Below are 14,210 nucleotides of genomic sequence, written 5' to 3' on the forward strand. Positions count from 1 at the left end.
AATACTGTGTTAGTTTCAGGTGTACAGCATAGTGATTCAGTATTTTTGCAGATTATATTCCATTATAGGTTAGTACAAGATGATGGGTATAATTCACTGTGCTATACAGTATATCCTTGTTGCTTATCTATTTTATATACATAGTAGTTTGTATCTGTTAATCCTAAACCCCTAATGACTCTCTCCCCTTCCGTCTCCCTTGTGGTAACCACAAGTTTTCTGTATTTGTGAGACTGTTTTCCATATACATTCATTTGTATTCATTTTTAGATTCCACATATAAGTGATGTATAGTATTTATCTTTCTCTATCTTACGTAATTCACCGAGCATAATATTCTCTGGGTCCATCCATGTTGCTGCAGATGGCAGTAGTTTGTTCTTTTTTTTGTGGCTGAGTAATATGCCATTGTACATCTTCTTAACCCAGTGTCTGTTGATAGGCACTTGGGTTGCTTCCATGTCTTGGCTATTATAAATAGTGTTGCTATGACCACTGGGGTGCCTGCATCTTTTCAAGTTCAAGTTTTCCTTTTTTTCCAGATATATACCCAGGAGTGGAATTGTTGGATCATATGGTAGTTCCTGTTTTTAGTTTTTTAAGGAACTGCCATACTGTTTTCATAGTGGTTGCACTGATTTACATTCTCCCCAGCAGTGTACGAGGGTTCCCTTTTCTCTACATCTTCTCCAACTTTTGTTATTTATAGACTTTTTGATGACAGCCATTCTGACAGGTGGAAGGTGATACCACATTGTGGATTTGATTTGCATTTCTCTAATAATTAGCAGTGTTGAACATCTTTTCATGTGCCTGTTTGCCATCTGCATGTCGTCTTTGGAAAGATTGGACCTCATTCTTTAAAGTTTATTTAGTCATAAGGATTTATTAAGAACCCATTTCTTCCTGATCATGGTCCCATAGAATCTTATTTTTCACTGCTTCATCAAACTTAATAGGCACATATTCTTCCCTCAAAAAACTAAGAACCTGTCATGGATTCTGTGTATTTTTTCTGTCTGACTGAATTTTAAGTTCCTTAAGAGCAGGCACCATAACTTAAACATTTTTGGATACCAACATTGTCTCACATTGCCTGGCATTTAGTAGATTTTAAATACCAGTGGGGGTATGGAATGGAGGGCTCCAGAAGACGATGGTCTTGGCTTTTTAAGTTTGTGGGGTTTTTTCCCCTGTGAAACTAAGCATATAGAAAACTATTCTAGAATGCCTCCTGGAGACTATAGATTCATCCCTAACCCAGAGAACAGAAGTGTGCATGCTGCAGTGAGAAAAGTTTATTATGTTGTTCTTGTTTTGAAAATTAGAATTAGTATTAGAAAGCCAGTTTTGCAAATTAATATTGTATAAGCTGAGTTAGTGAAAGTTGGAACAGTGATTAATGTGGAAAGAGAGTTGATTAAATAAGACTTTAAACTTGAGCTATAAATTATGCATAAATTTAAAATTTTTCTTTATGAAGAGCTTTAATAATGGAGTAATACACATATTTTAAGGGGAATTGAAAAAAAGGTTGCCCTTTAGTGATGTTTTCTTGACCAGGTTAAAAAAAAATTACCCTATATGTTTTTGTTAAATTCCATAAATTTTTTCTTAGGATGGTGGTAAGGTGTGGTTGTTGTTTCCACACTTTTGAAATAATTTTTATATGAAAATCATAGGACTATATTCCCATAAGTATTTTTATTTTTTCAGAAACTCTTTTAACAGTAGATGTTTATTTACTTTAGCCAAAGGACATATTTGGAATGTTTTTATTAATCCTCATGTGCAGTTACTAAACTGGTGATCTGTTTTTCTTAATGAAGCTGTTAGTTGCCAGACGATTCTTATTTGTATGAGTAAGTATATCCATTAGGAAAATATTTAAAAGAATGTAGCGTTTAGCTGGGGAGAAGTTAAATGGTGGTGGTATTTGAATTTTGGGAAAATTTTAATTTTTAAAAATCACAATGTAGTTTTCATATAAAGCACATGGGAACATAAATTCCTGTAGTTCTGATAGGTCAGTTATCTATTTGCAAGCATATTCTCTGTTGTATATTTAGTATAGGATGATTCAGTGTAAGGAACTTAATTTCCTTGGGGTTCATTTTTACTTGTTTGCTATCTTAAAGGCTGATGGCATTTTTTTTTTTAAACTAGATCTATGTTTTTAATTTTATTTTTTAAAATTTATTTATTTATTTTTGGCTGTGTTGGGTCTTCGTTGCTGTACACGGGCTTTCTCTAGTTGCGGCGAGCGGGGGCTACTCTTTGTTGTGGTGCACGGACTTCTCATTACAGTGGCTTCTCTCGTGGAGCATGGGCTCTAGGCGCACGGGCTTCAGTAGTTGTGGCATGCGGGCTCAGTAGTTGTGGCTCAGGGGCTCTAGAGCGCAGGCTCAGTAGTTGTGGCACATGGGCTTAGTTGTTCCGCGACATGTGGGATCTCCCCACACCAGGGATCGAACCCGTGTCCCCTGTGTTGGCAGGCGGATTCTTAACCACTGCCACCAGGGAAGTCCCTGCTGGCATTTTTAATGCTATTTAAATTTAGAGCAGGCCAATCAATAACATATTTATTTGTAGTCATTTAGTTGTATAATTTAATATGGTTTAAGATCATTTTGGAGGGCTTTATATTTAACTAAATTTATTTGAATTTAATTTTTTCTTAAAAATGATAATGGATACATATCTGTAATGCTTTCTTAAATTTTGATTGTTAGATTAATAATAAAGATGAGTGAATGTCTTGATTCTGCCACAAATCCACGTATTATATCCCTGCAGTCTTTGAAGTTTTATTGTTTGTTTCTAATCTGCTTTGGTCTTGATATATAGTACTTTATATAAGATTCTTTTCTCTTGGTTCCACTTTGTGTGTATAATTTTACTCCTGTTTCTTAGATTTGTTATTTTGCATCTGACTCTGGATTCTGATTTCTTATCAAAACTCTAGTTTGGATCTGTTCAATTGATGCCTTTAGATTTTTCTACCTTTTTCACATAGTACACCTGCCTGTTGAACTCATGAAACCTAACTCAGGAGGCCTCATTCTTCTCTAGAGAGCAACCAGGGGTGGAGCTTGCTGTATGTAATCTGACTTCCTTTCATAGCTCCAGTGCTGTACAGATTTCCAGAAATGAGAAATTTCAGTTAAACTAAAAGGTAATTTGTATGTTAACCAGTTCTATGTAAGTGGTTAGAAATTACAATGAGAAAAAGATACCATGCACAATAGCATTAAAAACAAACTTACTAATGAATTTGCTATTTATTTACCAGTTTATTAATGTTACGTCAGTGTCATGGTATATATTTATTTTTTACACTTGCTATATTTATGTTTTACACCCTTTCTGGGTGCCAGGTACAGACATTTCCTTAGGAACAGGAAGAGAAGACAGTTCCTCCTAAAAGATGATAAAATCTCCTAAAGAGCTAGAAGTGCAACTGAATCACTTAAATTATGTGGCAAATTGCTGTGAACTTAAAACTGCCCTAAAAAATGAAGTTTATTAATTAAAAAAAAAAGACCAACATAGAGTGGGGTGACAAAAATAAGGAGCTGAAAGAAATTTGTGACACTTATTGTTTACAAAATAATACATGAACACACACACACACACACACAATACAAGGCAAAAGTTACTCTCAGCGGTATGTACAAGGTGGTGTGAAGCTTATTACATCAGTAAGTGTGAGACCTAACCCTGCCTAGATTACAAGAAGGTTAGAGCTTTCCAGTTTGCTTCAGGAAGAGTGGAGTATTGGTCATGAGGTAGTATTTACACATACACAGAAGCAGAAGAGAATTGGTTTTATAAAAGAAATAACAAGCACTTTGGAATTAGGAGTAGAGTAATGGGAGAGGAGCAGCGGAAGTTGCGATTGTAGGAGAGTGTTAAGATTCTTGGTGTTATCTCTTGGTTTTGGAATATAAGAACATAAAGTAATGGGAATACTAAAAGTAAAGGGAAAGTGTGACTAGATATGAAGAAGATATGGAGGCAGCGTTGTGGGAAATAGTTTGAGGTTTATTATGGAATTGCATTTTCAGAGGTTAACACGTAAAGCTTTGGCAGAGATTGGTAAAAACAGAAAAAGTTCAAAGTTCTCTGGATGTGACAAGAGTCTTATTTAGGCTTGTCATTTTCCTTTAGTTTAAGGACATTCATCTGTGTTGTAGGGTTGTATGTGTGTTTAAGATCATTTGTGGGGGTTTTTTCAAACAACTTTCTTCCATTCCTCATATACTCTATTCCTCCATCTTATCCCTTAACTCCTTGCTTGGCCTCCCACCTTCCCCCTCCAACCATCTTAATGTTTAATGTCACTGCTGAATAAGTCACAGTTACTGAGAATGCAACCCTCAACTATTTTTGTGTTTTCTTTTAAAGAAAAAGCTGCTGATTTTGGTGTGTTAACTCGGAGAATTCTCCTCATGTTCAGTTTTACATCATGTGCTTTCAATTATATTTACATAATATATATGCATACACACATACATTGTTAATTCAACAAATGTTTACTAGGTTTCAGGCATTAAGAATATAGCAGTGAGCAAAAAGAACAAATATTTGCCCTCGCAGAGCTGACATTCCTTTATATTTTTATCTGCTCCTTCTTTCCGTAGCTAGGTGTTAATATTTATTAAAGAGTTGCAGGCATTCTTCCAGTTACTCTTCTCAGCAACCATATGAAGTATGCTTTTTTAAAATGTTATTCCTGTTTGAGAGGTGGGAATACTGAGGCATAGTAAGCTGCAGAGTTAGAAAGCATATCATTCTAAAGGCCCCGACAGTCTGGCTCCAGAGCCCAAACTCTTAAAGCCCTCTGCTATATTTCCTTTTGATTTTAAGGCTCTGTTACCTAGTGATAGTAAAAGAAGGGGATAGTTTTTTAGAATACTTTATTAGAAGAGAAAAGAGGAATAACGAGCCAATTTGCTGTTACCAATGAACTTTTTATCTCTGTCGCATTGAGCACGTAATTCAGTTTTGGTGTAAATTATCTTGTCTCTTTAATATTTGAGATTTTCAGGATTAATGTTTTCTGAAGTTTATTACTTCCCCATTTCTTGTGTTATAACGTTGCCGATTTCCTATTTGGGTCATCTTGTAGTAGGAATTGCTATGTAACTTGGAGGCTTGAATTCTATTTGGCATTCTTTTTATTCACTGAAAGAACTAGAAAATCTTTCTCATTTGTAGGCTAAATTTTACTGGGAAGAGAGATTGGTACTTTGTATTCTTGATTGGAATCTACTTAAATTCTCTATATTATGAAGTATACATTTATGTATGTTGTATTGGACAAAAATTTTTCTCTTAGTATCTTTTATTTGCTATTATAAACATAGGTAACAAACATAATTCTGGTAAAAAGAGTAAATGAAATGAATGTAATACTTATACGTAGTTACAGAGTAGTACTTACCAAAATTGTTAAAAAGCAGTTTTAGAAATATTATCATTTTAATCATTGTTTTGCTTTGCAAATCATGTTGCGCCCCACTACCACCTACCCATGTGAGTATGTGTGTACACATTCACTGCTAAGAGATTCTTTAAGACAACTCAGGTAAAATTTTAGGAATGATAAAAGAGGGGCCTGAATTAATTAGATTGTATTATATAAGTCTTTACCTAGAGAGTGAATTAGTTAACGAGAATTTATAAAACGGTGTTACTTGGGAAAGGTACAGGCTGGGAGTTATAGTCTGCATTTTATTTTTCTTCCTCTCATCATTTGTGGCACAGTGCATGGCAAACAGATAGGGGTACTGCATGTTTAAGTAGATGGGGCATTGTGCCTCTGTATCTGTTGTGTACACATGCACTCTTGCACAGATGTGCTTAAATCCATATGGGATCATAAAATTGACCAAGGATATGAATTAACATCTGCGGAAAACTTTAATCTGCTAACAAATTATTTACTGTTTCTTTAAAAAAGACTTTATTTTTAAGAGCAGTTTTAGGATCACAGCAAAATTGAGAGAAGATACGGAGACTTCCCGTATATTCCTTGTCCCCATGTACATACATTCTCTCCCACTATCAACATCTTACACCATAGAGGTACATACATGTGTTTAATTGATGAACCTACATTGACATGTGCTTATCACCCAAAGTCCATAGTTGTATGTTACTGCTCAGTTTTGGTGTTGTATATTCTATGGGTTTTGATAAATGTATAATGATATGTGTCCATCATTATAGTATCATACAGAAAAGTTTTACTGCCCTAAAAACCCTCTGTGCTCCACCTGTTATCTTTCCTGGCCCTTAACCCCTGGCAACCACTGATATTTTTCCTGTCTCATAGTCTTGCCTTTTCCAGAACTCTGTGTAGTTGAAATCATATAGTATGTAGCAGTTTCAGATTGGCTTCTTTCAGTTAGTAATATGCATTTGAGTTTCTTCTATGTCTTTTCATGTTTTTTTTTTTTTTTGGATTAGTGTTATCATACTATATTTTTTTCTAACCTTTTACTTTTTTTAATTTTTAATTTTTATTATTTATTTATTAATTTTTATTTATTTATTTTTCACACACACACACTGTATTTTATTTTTACAAGAGATAAATAAACTGACACCAAGCATTGTAAATGGATGACCACAACAAAAGCAACAATGATTGCAATTACCAAACACGAAACACACTCATACTATGTCATAATATTGACATTCAGTCCAGTAATCCTCCACTGTAACAGCTCCTTTACTTTGCAGTGAAAATTGATTTGTATATTTTTTGCCTCTGAGTCCTTGTGGGAATTTTTTTTTTTTATTCAAACAGAAAGTCACAAAAATTATAATCATCCTCATCAGTTCACTCAGTCCCATGTAATTAATTTTTTTTTACATCTTGAACTTTTGTTAGCACTTATATGAATTCATCAGTTTTCCATTATAGTTCTGAAAATTCTTATTCATTCAGTTCAGCAGTATAGTCAGTTACCAGAAACCTGTACTTACCAGAGCCTTCTCCATGAATTCCTTGAAGATGAAACCCTTTTATAGGAACATTTTTGCAAAAGCATCAAAGTACACCCAGAACTCTCTGTAAATGACAAAAGACTTAAAAATGACCTCGGTTAAAGATTTGATGAAAGTTCATAATAATGCAGTTGACAAGGAAATTTAGTTATTTCTGAGATATACATTTTAAAGTAATAACTAGAATTATGACTTATAATATTATAGCAGAACGTATAAGATTTTTAGAAATTTCGTGTAATGTCTGAAACATTTATTATAACATATTTCCATACAAATAACCAAAAGGAAGTTTAGTATTAGTTTTTTTTTGTTTTTTTGTTTTATACTGCAGGTTCTTATTAGTCATCAATTTTATACACATCAGTGTATACATGTCAATCCCACTTGCCCAATTCAGCACACAACCATCCCCACCCCACTGTGGTTTTCCCTCCTTGGTGTCCCTATGTTTGTTCTCTACATCTGTGTCTCATCTTCTGCCCTGCAAACCGGTTCATCTGTACCATTTTTCTAGGTTCCACATACATGCGTTAATATACGATATTTGTTTTTCTCTTTCTGACTTATTTCACTCTGTATGTTAGTCTCTAGATCCATCCACGTCTCAACAAATGACTCAATTTCCTTCCTTTTTATGGCTGAGTAATATTCCATTGTATATATGTACCACCACTTCTTTATCCATTCGTCTATCAATGGGCATTTAGGTTGCTTCCATGACCTGGCTATTGTAAATAGTGCTGCAATGAACATTGGGGTGCACGTGTCTTTTTTTTTTTTAAAGTAAAGCCATTTCTTTTTTTTTTTTTTTAATTTTATTTATTTATTTATTTTTGGCTGTGTTGAGTCTTCGTTTCTGTACGAGGGCTTTCTCTAGTTGTGGCAAGTGGGGGCCACTCTTCATCGCGGTGTGCGGGCCTCTCACTATCACGGCCTCTCCTGTTGCGGAGCACAGGCTCCAGGCGCGCAGGCTCAGTAATTGTGGCTCACGGGCCTAGTTGCTCCGCGGCATGTGGGATCTTCCCAGACCAGGGCTCGAACCCGTGTCCCTTGCATTGGCAGGCAGATTCTCAACCACTGCGCCACCAGGGAAGCCTGCATGTGTCTTTTTGAATTATGGTTTTCTCTGGGTATATGCCCAATAGTGGGATTGCTGGATCATATGGTAATTCTATTTTTAGGTTTTTAAGGAACCTCCTTACTGTTCTCCACAGTGGCTGTATCAATTTACATTCCCACCAACAGTGCAAGAGGGTTCCCTTTTCTCCACACCCTTTCCAGCGTTTGTTGTTTGTAGATTTTCTGATGATGCCCATTCTGACCAGTGTGAGGTGATACCTCATTGTAGTTTTGATTTGCATTTCTCTAATAATTAGCGATGTTGAGCAGCTTTTCATGTGCTTCTTGGCCATCTGTATGTCTTCTTTGGAGAAATGTCTATTTAGGTCTTCTGCCCATTTTTGGATTGGGTTGTTTATTTCTTTAATATTGAGCTGCATGAGCTGTTTATATATTTTGGAGATTAATCCTTTGTCCGTTGATTCGTTTGCAAATATTTTCTCCAATTCTGAGGGTTCTCTTTTAGTCTTGTTTATGGTTTCCTTTGCTGTGCAAAAGCTTTGAAGTTTCATTAGGTCCCATTTGTATATTTTTGTTTTTATTTCCATTACTCTAGGAGGTGGATCAAAAGAGATCTTGCTGTGATTTATGTCAAAGAGTGTTCTTCCTATGTTTTCCTCTAAGAGTTTTATAGTGTCTGGTCTTACATTTAGGTGTCGAATCCATTTTTAGTTTATTTTTGTGTATGGTGTTAGGGAGTGTTCTAATTTCATTCTTTTACATGTAGCTGTCCAGTTTTCCCAGCACCACTTATTGAAGAGACTGTCTTTTCTCCATTGTATATCTTTGCCTCCTTTGTCATAGATTAGTTGACCATAGGTGCATGGGTTTATCTCCAGGCTTTCTATGTTGTTCCATTGATCTATGTTTCTGTTTTTGTGCCAGTACCATATTGTCTTGATTACTGTAGCTTTGTAGTGTAGTCTGAAGTCAGGGAGTCTGATTCCTCCAGCTCCATTTTTTTCCCTCAAGACTGCTTTGGCTATTCGGGGTCTTTTGTGTCTCCATACAGATTTTAAGATGATTTGTTCTAGTTCTGTAAAAAATGCCATTGGTAATTTGATAGTGATTGCATTGAATCTGTAGATTGCTTTGGGTAGTGTAGTCATTTTCACAATATTGATTCTTCCAATCCAAGAACATGGTATATCTCTCCATCTGTTGTTATCATCTTTATAGTTTCTTTCATGAGTGTCTTATAGTTTTCTGCATACAGGTCTTTTGTCTCCCTAGGTAGGTTTATTCCTAGGTATTTTTTTCTTTTTGTTGCAATGGTAAATGGGAGTGTTTCCATAATTTCTCTTCCAGATTTTTCATCATTAGTGTATAGGAATGCAAGAGATTTCTCTGCATTAATTTTGTATCCTGTAAGTTTACCAAATTCATTGATTAGCTCTAGTAGTTTTCTGGTGGCATTTTTAGGATTCTCTGCAAACAGTGACAGTTTTACTTCTTCTTTTCCAATTTGTATTCCTTTTATTTCTTTTTCTTCTCTGATTGCCATGGTTAGGACTTCCAAAACTATGTTGAATAATAGTGGTGAGAGTGGGCATCCTTGTCTCGTTCCTGATCTTAGAGGAAATGCTTTCATTTTTTTCACCATTCAGAATGATGTTTGCTGTGGGTTTGTCATATATGGCCTTTATTATGTTGAGGTAGGTTCCCTCTATGCCCACTTTCTGGAGAGTTTTTATCATAAATGGGTGTTGAATTTTGTCAAAAGCTTTTTCTGCATCTATTGAGATGATCATATGGTTTTTATTCTTCAGTTTGTTAATATGGTGTATCACACTGATTGATTTGCGTATATTGAAGAATCCTTGCATCCCTGGGATAAATCCCACTTGATCGTGGTGTATGATCCTTTTATTGTGCTGTTGGATTCTGTTTGCTGGTATTTTGTTGAGAATTTTTGCATCTATATTCATCAGTGATACTGGTCTGTAATTTTCTTTTTTTATAGTATCTTTGTCTGGTTTTGGTATCAGGGTGATGGTGGCCTCATAGAATGAGATTGGGAGTGTTCCTTCCTCTGCAATTTTTTTGGAAGAGTTTGAGAAGGATGGGTGTTAGCTCTTCTCTAAATGTTTGATAGAATTCACCTGTGAAGCCATCTGGTCCTGGACTTCTGTTTGTTGGAAGATTTTTAATCACAGTTTCAATTTCATTACTTGTGATTGGTCTATTCATATTTTGTGTTTCTTCCTGGTTCAGTCTTGGAAGGTTATACCTTTCTAAGAATTTGTCCATTTTTTCCAGGTTGTCCATTTTATTGGCATAGAGTTGCTTGTAGTAGTCTCTTAGGATGCTTTGTATTTCTGCAGTGTCTGTTGTAACTTCTCCTATTTCATTTGTAATTTTATTGATTTGAGTCCTCTTCCTCTTGTTCTTGATGAGTATGGCTAATGGTTTATCAATTTTGTTTACCTTCTCAAAGAACCAGCTTTTAGTTTTATTGATCTTTGCTATTGTTTTCTTTGTTTCTATTTCATTTATTTCTGCTCTGATCTTTATGATTTCTTTCCTTCTGCTAACTTTGGGTTTTGTTTGTTCTTCTTTCTCTAATTGCTTTAGTTGTAAGGTTAGATTGTTTACTTGAGATTTTTCTTGTTTCTTAAGGCAGTCTTGTATAGCTGTAAACTTCCCTCTTAGAACTGCTTTTGCTGCATCCCATAGGTTTTGGATCGTCGTGTTTTCATTGTCATTTGTCTCTAGGTATTTTTTGATTTCCTCTTTCATTTCTTCAGTGATCTCTTTATTATTTAGTAACGTATTGTTTGGCCTCCATGTGTTTGTGTTTTTTACGTTTTTTTCCCTGTGATTCATTTCTAATCTCATAGCATTGTGGTCAGAAAAGATGCTTGATAGGATTTCATTTTCTTAAATTTCCTGAGGCTTGATTTGTGGCCCAAGATATGATCTATCCTGGAGAATGTTCCGTGTGCACTTGAGAAGAAAGTGTTATCTGCTGTTTTTGGATGGAATGTCCTATAAATATCAAATCTATCTGGCCTATCATGTCATTTAAAGCTTCTGTTTTCTTATTTATTTTCATTTTGGGTGATCTGTCGATTGGTGTAAAAGTCCCCCACTATTATTGTGTTACTGACACTTTCCTCTTTTATAGCTGTTAGCAGTTGCCTTATGTATTGAGGTGCTCCTATGTTGGGTGCATATATATTTATAATTGTTATATTTTCTTCTTGGATTGATCCCTTGATCATTATGTAGTGTCCTTCCTTGTCTCTTGTAACATTCTTTATTTTAAAGTCTATTTTATCTGATATAAATATAGCTACTCCAGCTTTCTTTTGATTTCCATTTGCATGGAATATCTTTTTCCATCCCCTCACTTTCAGTCTGTATGTGTCCCTAGGTCTGAAGTGGGGCTCTTGTAGACAGCATATATATGGGTCTTGTTTTTGTATCCATTCAGCAAGCCTGTGTCTTTTGGTTGGAACATTTAATCCATTCACGTTTAAGGTAATTATCGATATGTATGTTCCTGTGACCATTTTCTTAATTGTTTTGGGTTTGTTTTTGTAGGTCCTTTTCTTCTCTTGTGTTTCCCACTTAGAGAAGTTCCTTTAGCATTTGTTGTAGAGCTGGTTTGGTGGTGCTGAATTCTCTTAGCTTTAGTTTGTCTGTAAAGTTTTGATTTCTCCATTGAATCTGAATGAGATCCTTGCCGGGTAGGGTAATCTCGGTTGTAGGTTCTTCCTTTTCATCACTTTAAATATATCGTGCCACTCCCTTCTGGCTTGTAGAGTTTCTGCTGAGAAATCAGCTGTTAACCTTATGGGAGTTCCCTTGTACGTTATTTGTCGTTTTTCCCTTGCTGCTTTCAATAATTTTTCTTTGTCTTTAATTTTTGCCATCTTGATTACTATGTGTCTCGGCGTGTTTCTCCTTGGATTTATCCTGTATGGGAGTCTCTGTGCTTCCAGGACTTGATTAACTGTTTCCTTTCCCATATTAGGGAAGTTTTCGACTATAATCTTTTCAAATATTTTCTCTGCTCCTTTCTCTCTCTCTTCTCCTTGTGGGACCCTATAATGCGAATGTTGTTGCGTTTAATGTTGTCCCAGAGGTTTTTTAGGCTGTCTTCATTTGTTTTCATTCTTTTTTGTTTAGTCTGTTCTCCAGCAGTGAATTCCACCATCCTGTCTTCCAGGTCACTTATCCATTCTTCTGCCTCAGTTATTCTGCTATTGATTCCTCCCAGTGTAGTTTTCATTTCAGTTATTGTATTGTTCATCTCTGTTTGTTCTTTAATTCTTCTAGGTCTTTGTTAAACATTTCTTGCATCTTCTCGATCTTTGTCTCCATTCTTTTTCTGATGTCCTGGATCATCTTCACTATCATTATTCTGAATTCTTTTTCTGGAAGGTTGTCTATCTCCACTTCATTCAGTTGTTTTTCTGGGGTTTTATCTTGTTCCTTCATCTGGTATATAGCCCTCTGCCTTTTCATCTTGTTTTTCTTTCTGTGAATGTGGTTTTTGTTCCACAGGCTGTAGGATTGTAGTTCTTCTTGCTTCTGCTGTCTGCTCTCTGGTGGATGAGGCTATCTAAGAGGCTTGACGGGAGGGACTGGTGGTGGGTAGAGCTGACTGTTGCTCTGGTGGGCAGAGCTCAGCAAAACTTTAATCCACTTGAGTGTTGATAGGTGGGGCTGGGTTCCCTCCCTGTTGGTTGTTTGGCCTGAGGCAACCCAACACTGGAGCCCACCTGGGCTCTTTGGTGGGGCTAATGACAGACTCTGGGAGGGCTCTTGCCAAGGAGTGCTTCCCAGAACTTCTGCTGCCAGTGTCCTTGTCCCCACGGTGAAACAGAGCCACCCCCAGCCTCTGCAGGAGACCCTGCAACACTAGCAGGTAGGTCTGGTTCAGTGTCCCCCAGGGTTACTGCCCCTTCCCCTGGGTCCCAGTGCGCACACTACTTTGTGTGTGCTCTCCAAGAGTGGAGTGTCTGTTTCCCCCAGTCCTGTCGAAGTCCTGCAGTCAATTCCCACTAGGCTTCAAAGTCTGATTCTCTAGGAATTACTCCTCCCGTTGTCAGATCCCCAGGTTGGAAAGCCTGACGTGGGATTCAGAACCTTCACTCCAGTGGGTGGTCTTCTGTGGTATGAGTTTTCACCAGTCTGTGAGTCACCCACCCACCAGTTATGGGATTTCATTTTACTGTGATTGTGCTCCTCCTACCATCTCATTGTGGCTTCTCCTTTGTGTTTCGATGTGGGGTATCTTTTTTGGTGAGTTCCAGTGTCTTCCTGTCGATGATTGTCCAGCAGCTAGTTGTGATTCTGGTGTCCTTGCAAGAGGGAGTGAGAGCATGTCCTTCTAGTCCTCCATCTTGGTTCCTCCTCCGTTTTTTCACGTTTTGGTAACTCATTCTTTTTAATGCTGAGTAATATTACATTGTCTGCATGTAACACAGTTTATTTATCCATTCACCCTAAAGAACATCTTGGTTCCTTCCAGGTTTTAGCAATTTTGAATAAAGGTGCTAAAACATTTATATGCAGGTTTTTGTGTGGAGATGAGTTTTTACCTCCTTTGGTTATATACTTAGGAGCATGATTGCTGGATCATATGGTTAGAGTATGTTGAGTTTGTAGGAAACTGCCAAACTCATCCAAAGCTGCTGTACCATTTTACCTTCCCGCCAGCAGTGAATGAGAGTTCTTGTTGCTCCGCATCCTCATCAGCATTTGGTTTTGTCAGTCTTCTGGATTTTCACCATTCTAATGGGTGTGTAGAGGTATCTTACTGTTTTTTTTAACTTGCAATTCCCTAATGACATATGATGTTAGGTATCTTTTCATATGCTTATATGCCAGCTGTGTGTCTTCTTTTGTGAGGTGTTGGTTCAAGTCTTATGCCCACATTTTAAGCAGGTTGTTTGTTTTCTTACTGAGTTTTAAGAATTCTTTGTGTATTTTGGATACTTCAAATATTAGAAAGACAAAAATATCTTGAAAATATTAGAAAGACAAAAATGTCTGGAAAGATATTATTTCCCACTCTGTAACTTGTCTTTTCATTCTCTTGACAGTCTTTTGCTGAGCAG

At 36.4% G+C, this 14,210-nt stretch overlaps 1 protein-coding gene across 2 annotated transcripts in view; it reads left to right on the plus strand.

Annotated features, from left to right (window-relative positions):
- The window catches only part of STAG1 (STAG1 cohesin complex component), a 433,060-nt gene that overhangs the window by 83,142 nt on the left and 335,708 nt on the right, over positions 1-14,210 (plus strand). The gene's annotated exons all lie outside the window — the stretch shown is intronic.

Source organism: Balaenoptera ricei, chromosome 4, assembly GCF_028023285.1.
Source record: "Balaenoptera ricei isolate mBalRic1 chromosome 4, mBalRic1.hap2, whole genome shotgun sequence".
Taxonomy (NCBI): Eukaryota; Metazoa; Chordata; class Mammalia; order Artiodactyla; family Balaenopteridae; genus Balaenoptera; species Balaenoptera ricei.